Raw genomic sequence first — 16,970 nt, 5'->3', positions numbered from 1 at the left:
GTTTCGAGCTGGTCAATTCTCTCATCAGGACAAATGGTTAATCAAGGAACAGATTGCAACACAATTCCCTCATTTACTGTAGAAGATTGATGCAATGGGGTCCATTGCCTCTTAAGGGGGGAGGAATGATCTAGATTATATAGAAGATCTAATTCTTGAAAGTATTTTTTCATATTTTTTGAAAGTTTTTCTATATCTTTTTGTTTGGCCTTTTTGGAAGTCTTTTGCTCAAAATTTCAAGCCGAAACCATAATCGGTCCCTAGAACTGGGAAACCATAAACTCATTGTTTTAGGGACTAAAACTTGATTTTTAATTCTTCTTTCCAATAGCTTAAGCGGTTTTGAATTTCGAGCTCTAGGTCAAAAGTTATGGCCCCGACAAGTTGGGGTAATTAGACACCTAGTTTTGAATAGTTTAGTTTAATTTTATTGTTTTTTATTTTAGCCACATAAACATTTCGAATTCATGGCTATGGTGGCTATTGATATTCCATCATTGTTTATATTCTTTCATTTTCAATGAATAAGATGGCTTTTGGTTTGCATACAACTCTTTCGAGTTTTGCAAGATTCTCTAGAACTTGAACATTGGGATTGCAGGTAATTGATTCACTAGATATCTTGTTTTCAGCCCACTTCATCAATTCAAATCACAAGCCACCCTCTTGCCAAGATTGCATCATATCCTTTCTTCTTCAAGGGAATCACCACAAAGTCTAGGACAAAGGGTTGGGTACCAATTGTTATCTGCTATGCCATCTGTGTTCGTATCGGCTTGATGTTGTCTTGATCGGCACCCACGAGATTGAAGGTTGACAACTATAGTGTCTGTTTCCATAGTTTCTTCCATGTTTCCTCCAACAACACATTTACCCCCAATCCTTTGTCAACAATAGTATCGGTGAGAATGGTTCTAGGGATACCCATTTCCACCACGACAGGGTGTCGGCTATTGGTCACTGCCAATAGCATTAGGTCTATTGAAGGGCTAACTAGAACATTTATGTACTTTATTGTATGGGTAAGTGCTTGTATAGTTCGTAGTATGGTCACCCTCAACTACGACATTGTCTCGAGAAGGTCTTTAATATTAACCAATACCTCCATCTACAATACTTACCTCATAATATTTTTCCTTGCTTTTGTATGCGTACGAGGTGTACCTTCTATGTCGTGGGTTTCTCTTCTTTCCACCATCGTCTCTTGTTCAATGCTTGCCTTTGCTTCCCACACCCTTTCTTTTTCCATTTGGGGGTCTGGGTATGTTGCCTTTTTGGCTTGTGCCTGAGTGATTGCCAATACCTCTTCATCTTTGCGTGACTTCTCCATGTTCAATATGTTAACCCCACGCTTGGGGCAATTGGTATCCTCAATCCTCATAACCACCTGAACCACACCATCTACATTAGTGGGGTTTCTTCCTTTTGGCATTCGCAAGCAAGGTGCCCCCATTGGTCGTAGGCTTGACATTGAATCATAGGGCGACCCTTCGCATCATATTGGATCTAGCTCTGAATATTATTTTTATTGTTGCCTCAATTGTTGCATTGGTTGTTACAATATCTACTTGATGATGCGTTGGTATTGGTTAGTGTTTGTGTTTGAGAGGTGGATTTTGCTATAGATGTTGATGGTTGTTCCTAAGTGAAGATTATTCATGGCCCCTTCATCTTCATATTGCATGGGCATTCCTTGGTGGAATGTCCTATCACTTGGCATATGTTGAAGGTTTTCTTTAGGTATGTGATCTTAGTATGACCTTCCTTGTAGTTTGTATATCATAAGTCACCTTTGTTCTTTCTCGTGCTCCTCATTGCTTTAAACTCCATGATTCGGGACATATCCTCCTGAAGGGTTTGCACCTTTTTATTGGATTCTACATCGACACTGCTTCCCTCTGAGGAGTCCTCATTTGATGATCTATTCTTTTTCTTCCGAGAGGTTTCACTCTTGCTCTCGATGTCCATTTCTCTATTATATGCATTCTCGTACAATGCAAGAGTTACAATCTTTATTTTTCTCATGAGGGATGATATCAACCCCTCCACAAACCCACACTTCTTGAGGTCATCCGCTGGTTGGTTTTCCACTTTACCAAACAAATCCTTCAATCACTGGTTGTATGCTCTTACACTCTCGGTCTTCCCTTGCTTCGTGTTGTAGATTTCCACTAGGATTTCATTATCGTCGTGAAGTAGTCTAGACTCTTCTTGAAATAATTTATTCAAGTCTTATTCAAGTCATCCCACTCACTTTTGTCTTATCTACTTCAAAGATGCAAGCAATGACCACTTTGCATGGTATTGTGGAGAATTATACTACCCATTAATACCGGTTGATCACCTAATTGGCCAACCAGATTATCTCACATGTATGATAGTGTAATACTAGATCCTCCTTTTTGTCTCTAGTGAACTTACACAACTTTTGCTTATACTATGGTTTTCCTTGTAACCAATACTATGTGTACTCCCAAACTGGGTATACTAGAACCAAGCAAATAGTTTTTACTCTTGTGTCATTGTGTCCTCCCAACACCCTTGGCTGCATCGGTATCCCCCTATGTCACTATTTTCGCTCTCCTCTACTTTCCTTTGGGCTTCTCGTGCCTCCATATGTTGTATAAGGGTAAGATGCCTTAATCAGTTTCTTGTATCTTCAATTAATTCTCTATTGCCACTCACTTAGTTGCCTTTTGTATGGTTGCCTCCTTCGACACTACCCCCGTACCTCTCACCTTCGGCTGGTTCTCTTACCTCGGTATTCACTCAATCCCTTTGGACAATTCTCCTTTCCTTTTGGGTCATTCCTTGACAAGTCGCCTCAACCGTCGCCTTTGCTCTGTTTCTTCTAATTGTTAGGCTCTTTGGATGGTCTTGTACTTATTTATTTGATCCCTCCATTTGCGGTTCTTATCTTTGTTCAAAATGTTTGACATTAATTGTTTGGCTCCTGTGGATTTAATTTGTATTGCCTCCTTGTTTTGTCACATTCCTCCTCTTCTCCAGATATGTTTTCTTCATACTGATGCAAGAACTACTGGCGACAGTTCTCTTTGTTAGTCTCTTCTCGTGTGTTTTGCAAGGCTCCTTAAGGTTTGTGCCAACAGTTTGGGCGAATGGCATGTCAATTGATCTACAATAGGGCTCACACTGAATGAATTCCACACTGCACTCTCCAAAACTTCCTCTCGTATAGTTACCCTTCGTACATGGGTTTTGATAGATGCTTGCAGAATGGATACAAAGTTCACCATCGATGCCTTTTCACCTTCGAACATTTCATCATTTTCACTGCTGTTCATACCTTTGCTACTAGCTGGCCCAATATGCTAGCTTCATCATGTAACTCTCAGTTACTTCCAGATTCGAATCAGTAATGGCACCAAATGCTTGCCCTGTAGGGTAACTAGTTTAATGCACATGAGAATAATATAAAATGTAATAGAACATAGTATCTTATAGATCTCACATTTTCTTTTGTATTAATTAATCAATGTTTTACTATTTCAGAGTCGGTTGCTACTATTTCACCATCACTTGTTTTCTTGTTGCCAAATTAAGGTGGCAACATCTTGGGGGATGCGTACTGACTTGGGGCAATTGTACAAATGTCCCCCCACCCCCCTACTTGATAGTAGGGCTAGTTGTTGTAGGGTATAATTTAGCAAGATGGGAGTTTTTTTTCTACAATATTATTTTCTATTTGCAAACAAATTTTATTATTTATATCATTCTTTAGATAGTGACTATATTGGGAATGTTTTTTTTACCACTTTGCAGCCTCCATTTGATAGTTTCTAGCTGTCACACTGCCTTTCCAACCCTGCCACTGCCATTTAATTTCGTGTTGTGGGTGTACCACATTCATCAGCCATGCAATATTCTATATAGGGCTAATTTTCTCAAGGAGGGGTTGTGCATGTATAAACCTTGTTCATGTTTTGCCTGAATCTAATAGCCAAATAGTTGTATTAAGTTTATGACTGAAATTAATTCGTTTGCAAATCTGAATCTTTTATTTCAGTGTATTACATTAGTCAATGTGATTTCTCCAACTGTTGAAATGAAATTAAATCAGTTTCAGATGGTTTCAAGATGATGTTTGATTGTTCCAATTCTACCATTTGCAATTAAGGGTTTAATATAGCCATTTTCAGTCAATTGTAGATGTGATCAATGTTATTTTCAAGCCCAATTCATTGTTTGAGTTCTCATTACAATTCAGAGGGCTAACTGGTTAAGATATGTAGGGCTTTTGTGCTTCAATCTTCTCACCAAGTAATTGCAAAGAAAAAATTCACAAGTTTATAAGCAATAGTTGTATACATGAAAGATTTCAAATATTAAAGTGAAGACTGATAATTTTTGGTGTGTGGTGCTTGGGAGGTTCTCCCTTGGAATGCTAGTGGCAAAAGTAAAGCCTCTCATCAACATGATTATATTTTTGCATCTATTCTATAATGAGGTCCTTGTCCTGAACCTCATATGACATCATCTCAAAGTATTTTCAGAGGACCTCTACATTGACATCTCAAAACAAATTTGTAAAGAACAAAATGAGTTTGAAGTAGTTCCTTGCCACATAAATGGATTGATAGAGTTGATTGTTTTACCTTGGATAAATAAGTTTTAGAATGGCTCAAATTTTCACCATTTCCTATGTAATAGTTTTTGATGGCCTCTTTGGCATTGGCCATGGCCTAATAAGTGTACCTCATTGAGTTTCTCCTCTATCCACTTAGTGCAAACCTTTGAACAAAGGGCTTGACACTTCTATTAGTTCCAAGTTACAGTTAAAAATAAACCTTAAAAGATTGGACAATATTTTCTAAAAAGAATGAAAATGGGTTCGCTTGAATGACAAAATTTTAAATTTAATTACTAGTTAGAACTTTCATAGATAATCTTATTAATTCTCTTCCCAAAGACATCATAAAAAGTTGTCTTTGTAACCTTTTTTCAATCCTTTTCTTTGAATAAGAAGAAGCCAACCATTGCTGGTTCAGAAATATGTAATCTCCCCATTTTGGGACAATTTTTATTTTTCCCTAAAACAACAATTCCAACTCAGAGTGATAACTGCATTATATCATAAATATAAGTTTCCCTAAATGATTCAGCTCAATAGTTCTATGAAGTATTCTGAAAAGAGAACTTAGCTTGTTTTCTGCTTTGTCATTTTTTATTTTAGAATTCTTCCTAAATATTGATTTCTCTCTCTCCATTAATAGTTCCTTATATAGGTGTTGATTTTCATGGATCACTACAAATGTACTAAGCACTGTATAAGTGGTATGTGTGTTCCAAATGGCAGCAACCTCTATTTTTTAATGAGCAAAGACTATGAAAGGACATGCCTATTTGATAATTATATATTAATATAATAACAAATAATAATATCTCACATAATAATATATTATTTAATTAATATATAGATATATATTATATCTCTCACACACACACATCTGCACTTTAGTCTCATAGTTTATCTAACAAAAGCTAGCAAACATCAACCGTCATCCATCGTTTTGATTAATAACCATCACAACCCTAAAATTCTTGAATTATTCATTTGATTATTTTAATCTATATTGACCAAAGTAATTTAGTATCTAGTAAAAGAACCAGGTGGCAACACAACATCGCTTTATTCGGGTATGGAAAGAGCGAGTTGTGACACTTTCCCTGCATTTTTCTTGAAGGACGTAACACGATAATTTACCCATCCTACGAGTGCGCAAAATGAATGATACAAAAATACATTTTCCATCTTCATCTTCGTTGTCAGTGTTTTGACCTCTTCAGCTTTTGAATATCATATTGACTTCATGAAATTACTGTTGACTGTTGCTACATCTCTTGCTTATCACCTCGGCATTTTTCATCCCTCTATTACTATTTATAAACTCAATCTTCTTGACCGTGAGGTTTGGGAGAAGATGTCAATGTCTTTATTTTTGCAATCTCAAAAGGTTTTGCTAACATATAGACATGGCTGCCTTGCTTTTAATCACTTTCTTACATTTGCAGCCTGACTGATATCATGTTGATTTTCATGGATTGCTGCAAATGTACTATATATGCTCTAAATGACAGCAACCTCTAATTTATAATGAGCAAAGGCTATGAAGAGACATGTCCCTTCATGGGACATGTCTATTCGATAACTATAAATTAATATAATGACACACAATTGCTCTGGGGAATAGCAGTCCCTGCCTTATGCTTGGTTTGAAAAGTACATGACAGAGAGTAAATAAGAATATGTACAATATATGGATCTTTGTTAACATTCCATAATCAGCACAGATTAAAAAAATTCAGAATTTTAAGTTTCGTAATCCCATAGCAATATTAACATGACATCGATGTTTTAGATTTTGTTGTATGCAGATTAAAACAGTAAATGCACAAAATGCATTGAGACCAAGTAAATGATGAGGCCGGTGATTTTAGAGCATCCGGTACATTCATCATTTAGTATGTCAATGTAAATTGATAGTAATTCTTAAGTCATAAGATTTGCCCATTCTTAAATGGCAGGATGCTCTGTTTTCTATGGTAGAGTTCTCTTAATTCTATTACAGCTTCTTTTAAAAATACACTAATTTTTTTGAATTTGTTGTAGTTCTGTTAACTAAACAAGACAGTCTTTATTTAGTTGGAGTTATATAACTGTCCAATGACATGGACAAAATAACAAGATTTTGTGTTTTTGATTAATTGCATAGAAACTGTGAAAGTACATTTTTAAATAGGAGTTCCATCTACAAATAATTGAAAGAAACAACTTCCAAAAAAATAAATGACTTTTCACAAAGATAAGACAGCAGATACAGATGGCAAACTGTCATGTCTCCTATTTTCCTTCAATCAAATTAAATAATAAATGATAATAAAATAAATAAATAAAGTATAATAGAATTTTTTTTAATAAAAAATAATAGAATATATTATAATGCAATAAAGATATAATATATTAGAGTCAATAATAAATAAATATTGTGGTCAATAGAATGTTCACTATATATATATATATATATATATATATATATATATATATATATATATATATATATATATATATATATATATATATATATATATATATATATATATATATATATATATATATATATATATATATATATATATATATAATATGATTGATATATAAATTGATATATTTTAAATGATAACTTTTACAATGCAATATATATCAAATGATAAATGAAAAATAATAACCTATTATATATAATAAATAATAACATACTATTGTAACAAGATTAATATTATTTCATATATGAAAGAATAAATACAATATCATAAAACATATTAAGAGACTCCGAGAAAAGTTGCAACCTTTCCCTCAGCACCTATATATTCTGATGAGTCAGGAGGGGCATAGGGACATTAGGAAGGTAGAAAGTTCGAGCATCCATTATGGAGAACGCTTGGAAGGAACTAGGAACAACCAGAAAGAAATGCAAGAGGCTCAATATAAATATCATCACACTCAACGATTGGAAAGAATGATCGACAGGGAAGGATAATCTAACTTGAATATTACATATCACATTCAGCCTTTATTATGGTACTCAGTGACATCGATCAAGGTAGAGACTAGCAGCACAATCATCCTAGATGACAAGAGTGAAGAAGGGGAATAGTCAGCGGAAAATTGCCAATTATGTAAAGAAAAGATAGTTGTAAGAGACTCCAATACAAACAAAGACCGAGACTCAACATTTGCCAGGTACAATCAACAGGTACGTTGAAGAGAAAATGATCAATTTCATTGGGAAATGGATAGGAGAGCGAAGAAGATAGAGTCAAGTAGAATGACGAATAAGTAATACAAGAGGAGAAGAGCACGTGGACACCAAACAAAACAAAAGATATAATTAGAGTCGATGGAGGCAATATTTTCAAAAAAACAAAAGAAAGAAAGATAAAAGAAGATTGTCTACTATGAGCACCACATGGATAGTTGGAGATCGAAGGGGGAAGATTCAAAGAAATATATCAAGGAGTACATAGCATCTTCGAATGACTATGTCCTTGGAAAACTAGGATATCTACAGAAACATTATAGTATAAAATGAATATACATCAATCATTATGTTTGATACCAACTACAAATTGATAATCTCATACTTGTCCAGGCAACATAATACTATGTGTGATTCCAACAGAAGGAGCTTTAGATATATGAGGAGTTTGTTCACACCAGAATTTGTAGTCGACATTTAATTCAAGGAAGGGAAACAAAATAGCACATAGCTCAGGATACTATATAGGCATCATAATATCATCGGATATTTTTATCACTATCTTATCCTTTAGAGTTTACAATGATGAGAGTAACAGTCGGAGCATTCCATTTCGTATATGCCCAGGTTTTGCACAATTCAACAAGGTCGGACTAGCAAGATATGTTGTGAGTATACATTACAGATCAAAGATATTCGTTCTAAAGTAAAGATCAATAAATTTATTAATACAATGATCAATCCTTAGGTTTGGGGTCATCAGCAACTAATTCCCATCCTCACTTTTAGAATTATATTAGAATGATCACTTAGAGGCATAATTTGAAACTTTATACATAATTATTATACGGATTCTTAGTAGACCATTGGATTATAGTACCTTCAATAGATTCTAATTTATAAAAGAGTTTTAGGCAAAGAAGGGTAACACAAATATGATAATATCTAGTTTGTAGGGTACTTTCAAAACTGTTGCAATCTATTTTTTTATAATTGCAGAGCAAGTGATATTGTGTATTTAGATGAACCTACATGTCACAATTGAGTAACCAATATTATAAGGTATTACATGTAATAAGAGGTAGGTAATGCTTTTTTTTTTTCAAATATGCCTTTATTCAAATCAAGTGTTTAAATTGGTTGTACATTTTTTCTAACATAGTACAAGATGGATATTAGAATATTTTATGTTCTTGTATGGTATGTGGATGCACATTTTAAGGTCTATGCCAAAGTTGGATGTGTTGGTAAAGAAAAATCTAGGTCTTCTATGTGCGGGACACCTTGATGTGTCTTTGTATGGTCCTTACAAGAAAGTCTTACAGCCTTTTGAGGAAAATGGTCATATAAATACTGTATCTTTTTTGTGATTAGTGCTAGTATAGAAAATCTAATAACCTCTTGTAGGGAATAATAATGAATTTATTCTGAATGAAACAATTAAATTCATTAATTCTATAAATAATGTCACCTCTCGATGAAGAAATTGACGTTGTAAACCCTTGTTTCCATACAACTGCTTAAATCATCTTTCTTAGCAACCACTTATAATCCCATTTTTTGTATTTCATAGTAGCATTTAATATTAGTTTTCCCCTTCAAAAACTTGTAGACTTATTAGTTTCTTTATTGCCCATTGGTCTTAGCATGCAATCTTAAATAGTTAATTATGTTAGAATCAATGTACTGTCAAAAATAATCTGTTGATCTGTATAAACAAGAAATAATAATTATACATGGATGTTTCATATAAAATGTGAATCTCTTAAGATAATTTAAATTCAAATGCAACAATTCTATCACTTTTTGACACATCCAAAAGTTGTCAATCAAAATCTAGAATATTTTGGTGAACAAAGCCTCAATGTACCAAGTGTCATGAAATAAGCTATACCTTTTGATAGGACAAAGTAAAGTCTAATGTGGGCTCTATGCCATATGGTGTTCTTGAATCTTGATGCTAAAATAAATGCTATGTTCCTAAAGTATCAAATCCTCTTACTAAAGATTGACGTATGCCTTATGAGAGCAATGCTAAGGTGAGAAATACAATTACCAATAATTTAGGTGATAAATAATATCTAAAAATTATGGTTTGAAAATATACATTTGATTAATTGAAAAATCTTGGTAATATTTGAGAATGAATTGTGTGAAATGAAGCATAATTTTGAAACCCTAATGAATCGATGATGTCAGAATATGAGTACAATGAAGGTAAAACTAAATATACATTTCATTAAAATGAAGTGGTAAAATTTGTCACTTAACTAAACAATGTATTGAGCAAGTATTGAGTAAATTAGCCTTTAAATGTTTTAATAGTGGAATAGTAGGACACTATACTACTAAATGTCCCTTTTGGGAAGATTGTGTCAATTCCACATCATAACATCACACCTTTCTTTTCAATAGTTCAAAAGTTATCTTACTTGTGTATTCATTACATCTAAATATTTTAAGAAAAAAATTATTGCATCAATCCTATTTCTAGCCATGTTAGTTTCTAGCCCTTTTAGAGATGGGAGATAGTTATACATTTTCTAATTTACTTATTTTGTAAGAATTTATTTTATTTTATTTTATTCTAATATTATTATAAAATTTAACCATATAATTGTAATGTATATATTTTATGTCTAGTAGTAGCACAATAAATTAATTAGCCCACAAAATTTATGTTTAATTTTGAAAATATTATTATTCACTAATGTATATATTTTTTGTCTAATACAATGAAATGATTTGCCCAAAAAATTAATATTTTACTATGATAATTATTATTTGTTCGCCAATGTATATATTATTGTGGTTTTGAAATAACACAATTCGCCTAGATTTTACACATTGTTTGAGAGACTATGAATGATTTGCCAATGGAGATTTTTTTTTTTTTTGTAAACTAAAATTTTTTGCCACAAAAATTAAATTTTTTTGTTAGTTGTTTTACATCTTTCACCAAGCTTTTACATGTTTTTTGAAGGGGGTTTCTTAAAGTATACCCTAGAGGCCAACCCAAATAGGAATCTTACAAAAAACTTCATATGAAGGATTAAACCATGATGCCAAGGATTAATCATCACGGGAAATTGGTTCTCGTGAGTTAAAAAAGTGGTGACTAAAAAAGAATGTTAATAATTGTAGCTATTCTAGCATAATTTGTTAGAATTTAACTTTATTCATTCTTCTATATAATATGTGTTTTGCGAGAATAAGACTATACCAAAGAAAAAGTATTAAATTTTTTCTAAGAGGTTTAAATTTGGGCTAGTTAAATAGAATCTTGATAATAATTAGACATGTCAAGTGTATAGATAATATTAGAAATGAATTTGAGTAATCTACAAAGATTGTCCTCAATTAAAATAGTAATAGAGCATCTTATATCATAGAAGAAAACCTAAGAACATTATTCCTAAGAATTCATGATTAACCCAATGCATCACAATCCAAGGGGAAGTAGACATTTCTCTAAGTATGTATACACACACACGCATGCATGCATGCACACACGCACACACGCACACACGCACACACACACACACACACACACACACAAACAATACAAACAAATTGTTTGGGATGACAAGTTTAAGAGCCAAATGGAGTAAAAATAATATTGGAATAATGAGTGAAAGGCTAAAAGAGAATGTTTTGAGTGAATGGTAAAAATAGGTTTTGAAGTAGCCCCAAAACCCTTTACAATCTCTTCAAAGAGAGATTTCCAATAATTTTACTTGATACAATACTTACCTTAAGAGCTGGTAACATAGACTAGGCACAATAGCCCAAAGTAGATCAACCAAAGATTTCCAAGGATAACACTATCTAAAGCCAACAAAGCAACAACAGTCAAGAAAGATTAAGATTAAATCAAAACTATCCAAGAGGGGTAATAAAACCCTATAGTAAAAAACAAAAAAATAATGTTATATTTGATTTCTAGGCGTGATTGTGTGAATTTTTTTGTCATCAACATTTTGGATCATACTACATAATTCATTATTAGGATGCAAGAGAATCAAGGAAGCACAGAGGAATAAACTAAGTTTTCCCTTTACTTCCCTTCTTTTGGGATTGGAGGGCCATATCTATAATCATCAAAAAATGGTAATCTAGACTATGATCCCCCTTTCTAGCAATTTTGCATATTTTATCCATTGCTTATCTTTGATCAAAACATCAAAAATCTATTTATTTGATTATAACTTATGGTTTGAGCACTTTATCCTAAGTCTCTTGTTTAATTAAAAGAACATACTCCCTTTTAATTAAATAAAAAGATCCACTTCCCACTTATCCTAAGTAAGCACATAAAAAAATGTTCCTATTTTAAAAATAAGAGGAAAAGACATTTTTGTCTCCACATGAATGCACATTTTTTTATGTGAGAAGAATCTTCTACTTTGAAAATAACTCAATTCTCCTCCACACATTTCTTTCCCTCCCAAAAGTAATCTATTGACTGTGATTGGTGGAGGTTCTTGTGCACATGGATCACTAAGGATACATTATCCTCCCTTGATTATGCCTCTTTTGCCTCTTATTCCCTACTGTCCATTTATATTTAAAAGGAGGTCTCTCTCCTCATTATTTGAATCTTATTCTCTCATGCTATTGTTATTTTGTAGGCTTTTTGGGTGATTTTGGAGCTTTGAAGACTTGGAGTATTTGCATTCTCATACTAGTTTTCTCATACTTTCATCTTGGTTCAATTGCATTGTAGCTTCATGGCTTTCTTCATAGCTTAGTTTTCTTTTATGCTTTAGAATAGCTTACATAGTTTAACTAAGTGTTTGTTGTAACTCTCTTGTTAGCTTGCATCTTGCATCTCATTTAGTTTAGTTTTCATCTTGCATTGCATACCCATTTGAGGAGTCATGGATATTGGCACTCATTGCCTCTACTCTTTGAATCCCTCATTCTATGGTGCACCTTGCAAGAGTTGCATAATTTGGTTCATTTGAGGGTCACCATTTCACTACTTGCACCTTTACACATCATAGATAGAGAGCTATAAGTCGCCTATAGAGATTCACTCTTTCATGGGTATTCTTGAGTATAATGGTTTATAGAAGTGTGACACTTTTTGTACACACATTTTTGGTACTCATATTTTTGGTTTCTCACTTTGGTTTTAAGGCTAAACCTTATGCATATTGGTTTCAAGGCCAAAACCCTAGTTTTTCAAAGATTTGATCATAGCTTTCAAACAACTTGGAGTTTACATCTAAATTTTTTCTGTAGGTTAGGGATGCATCCAAGATGTCTTAGTCCATTTTTATTTTTTTTGCTTTGATTTGCATAGATGTTATCATGTTTTCTTTTTTTTTTTTCATAAAAAGTCATTCCTGGTCGCAAATCAACAAATTTTTCAAACAAATCTACATTTATGGAAAGGCCTTAGAATATTATAGGGGATTTGTTCTTTGTGTTTTGAATTTAGGGGTCATATTAGGTCTCAATAACTCAATTTGGAAAAACTAGTCTATTTTGACAAAATGGGTCCCTAGGGCACAAATTAAAAGATATTTATGAATTTGTCACATTTTTGAAAATTTATCTATTTTTTAGTAGGGGTCTCTTCTTTTTATTTGTATTTTTTAGATCTTGTTGACTAAGTCAAAAACAAAAAGTAAAAAAGTGACCATTTGTGATTAGTGTTTTTTTTTTTGCATACAGTTGATTGAAAGACAACTTGAATTTTTAAGGAAATGAACCACTTTGTGTTGCAAGTCTCTCTTAGTTTGATGCCCTAACTTGGTTGTTTTATATGGATTGCTCATTGCTTTCTTCCTAAAGACAAGAAAAATAATGCTTGTCAAAGATAAAAGGGCTACTAATGTGTTTGTAGGCTTGCCCAATAAAAACAAGCAAACAAGTTTTTGTGTCTTCATTTCATTTCATTGTGCTTTCATCTACTCATTTTTTCATTTAAAACGCACATAAAACTCACAAGGGTTCTTTGTTGGTAGGAGAGTATCACCTTCTTGGTGAATTAGAAATCTTGACTTTTCATGGAATCAAGAAAGTGAGTGGCATATTTCACTCTTTAGTGGTCTTAATTAACTTTTCTTGGTGTGTTTGGGGGAAGCACTAAGGAATAGGAGAGTATGATCTTCACCTTCTAAGGTGAATAAAAAATCTTGACCTCCTTGGTGTGGGTCTATTTTGTTAATCTCATTTGTGATAATTTTCCTTTAGAGGGCCTACTATTGGTGGAAAGATACCATTAGGAACAACGTAAAGTGAGAATAAGAAAAACCCATCTAATTTGACCCACTATAATCACAAATCCCTTGACAAAGGCTAAAGCCTTGGGGGGTGTAACACTTGTCTTCATCTAGTGGGAGTACTTGTAAGATTGTTACCATGAGGAAAACATAGCTGAGAATGCTTAAGGTACTCTTATGGCCACAAGGTCTGTTACTTATCATGTGATAAGGTGTCATGTAGCAAGAGCAAGAGAGGTGTTGTGAACAAAATCCTTACTAGATACCTAGGATTAGAGGCCACCCTATTTGTTGCTCAATATCATGGTGTAAGGATAGATCTTAGTGGACTACCCAAATCACCGTAAGATTTGACTCACCATATGTGTTCCTTCAGATGTGGGTAACACGTATATGACAAAGCCAATATCTATTTTAGGAAACCACTTTGTGTGAGGCAAGGGAACATAAATTTGTGGGACAAGATATTGAGTAATGAGTTGTGTCCTTTAGGTAGAATGTGCTTGATGTGTCTTCAATTTGTGCTAGTTCCGTGAAAATATTTTGAATATACACATGACAGTAGTTCTAGGGATTTCTTTTGAGACCTCACATATGCTTATATCATGCAATTTTTCTTTGTACTTTTCTTGATTGTTTGATGACTACTGCATGTGTCGCATCTTTCTTTTGAACATCAAATTTTCTATGCTATCAACTGTTGTCAAACTTTTTCAACTAATTCAAAAGATTAAGTCTAAACATTTTTCTTGTGTTATTAGAAGTAGTTCCATCATTTGACTTTTCTTTCCATATCTATAGTGTTTGAACTTGCTTAAAATGGCTCTTTGTCATAACACTCTTTGCCTTTTCCACCTTCTCAATCTTAACTTGCTAGGACCCTCTTTTTCCAAAAGTTACCTTGATCTATTGACTACACCCTTTGATTGGGAAATTTGTTCACTTTTCATCTCTCTTGCTTTATCTACTTTTCGATTTGAGCTTGTTTCCTAGCTCTTGACTTGTGTCACTAGTGTCGTAAGTTTCTTGGACACTTTGTTTGACAAGTCATTTATTCATTTTACCTCTCTTTGATAAGTGAACACTCTACCTTTCTAGTTTGGACATCAAGCTATCTCATGTCACCATATAAGTTAGCTTCATCTAGTCTCCTTCATTTTTGATTTTCTATCTACCGCTATGGAATTCCAGCCTTGTGCTACCAAAATTCAACCAAGCCTAGATGATCATGAGCTCTTTTATGCTGCTAAAGAGTTTCAAGATCTATACACTTGATACAAAGATCTAGAAGAAATAGATGATCTTGCTTACCTTCATCTCACTAAGCACATAATAGGAACACACTCTAAATTTGAAAATTTGATAGAGGAGAAGATTGCATCATTACATGAATCTTCCTTAAGGCCTTTGCATGCATGCAAGTCCAATTCTTTAAGGTCATCCTCTTCTTCTAGGTTTGTGTATTCCACTCCAAGACATAAATTGTCTTCATCTTCTAGATCTAATGACATCTTTAGAGAGTAAGAAAATGACATCTCCTTTGAGCCTATGCCAAGTTTTCATGATAAAACTATCTTTGATGAAGATATAAATGCATCTTATGCATTTGATGAACAACAAAAAGATCCTAGACATACTCTTGAGAGAAATCTTACTCCCTTGAAAATTTCTTATGATGTCATCTTACCAACATTCCTTGCTAATGAGCTCATCACATTGCCTAAATCTAGCTCATATGGAAACCCATTCTTGGATATCTATTGTGCTTATTGTCAACATAATGAGCATAGTACTTCAAATTGTAGTGAGCTAAAACACAAAATTCAAGATCTTATTGATGATGGGATTGTTGATATCTCTATGTCTCATGTGGTAAGGATATTTCTCTTAAGAAAGATCATATTAATGAACCTATGTCTAGTGATGGTTTCCTTGATACCTCCACGTCTTCCAACACTTATGCATCTCCCAATATTCAAATCTTTCTAACATGCCTCTATCAAACAAAGAACCTAATGCTTTCCATATTGATTATGTCTATCATCAAGGACTATAGCTAATCTATACTTGGTTGCAAATATTTTCCATGCTACTAAGACTAAAGATCATCAACCTTCATATGATGTTGTGCCTACTATGCCCGCCCCAAATAATCCTTCACTACCTCTCTAAGAGTCTATTGTGAAAACCTGATATTCTCCCTTGTCCTTAGAAGCAGCTTCATGCCAAAAGGACTCTCAAAATGCTAAGGGTCTATTTGGATCGCAGACTTAAGTAGTAATTGGAATGCAAAATCCTCAAAAATCCCTAATCCACTATTTGGGTCTGCAAAATAGGAATTGGAATTTAGGGAAATGTGGATATGGTATCCCCATTTGACCCCCAAAACAAGAATTATGTGTCCCCTCAAAATACTTGTTACTTGTAATACCTATTTTGGTTTCCATTTTTTTGAAAATGAGGATTTCAACTAAGGTAAAATTTAATTGGGTTTGACATTTGGATGTTCATTTGATTTGAACTAAAGTGAAATTTAATTGAATTTGACATCCAGATGCCCATTTAAGAGAACCTATTTTTGTACATATTTTTTTTAATTTAATAGAGTTGTAACTGAGAGAGTGAGGCATTTCAAGAAATGATACCCTTTACATATATTTCAGACACCCATTGAATGTCATTTTGTAAAATTTAGCAGATTTTGCTTGAAGAAATTAGAAAGATTATTGCACAAATTCATACAAATATTATTTTTTTAAATTAGTGGAAAATTTTTGGCTATTGTTGCACTTGTTGATATGTTTGGATTAAATAAAATAAGTTGTACCACACATACCTAATTTCTTTCGTCTTTCTTTTAATTTTTTCTTGAATTTTTGTTTTGTAATGAACATCGACATTTTCATCATGTGTGGAGTTGGAAGCACCATGAACATGACCTTGAACAAATTGGAGATATGAG

This window comes from Cupressus sempervirens, chromosome 3 (assembly GCF_028749045.1).
Source record: "Cupressus sempervirens isolate cs-2001-9-10 chromosome 3, ASM2874904v1, whole genome shotgun sequence".
NCBI lineage: Eukaryota > Viridiplantae > Streptophyta > Pinopsida > Cupressales > Cupressaceae > Cupressus > Cupressus sempervirens.
This window is presented reverse-complemented; position numbering follows the sequence as displayed.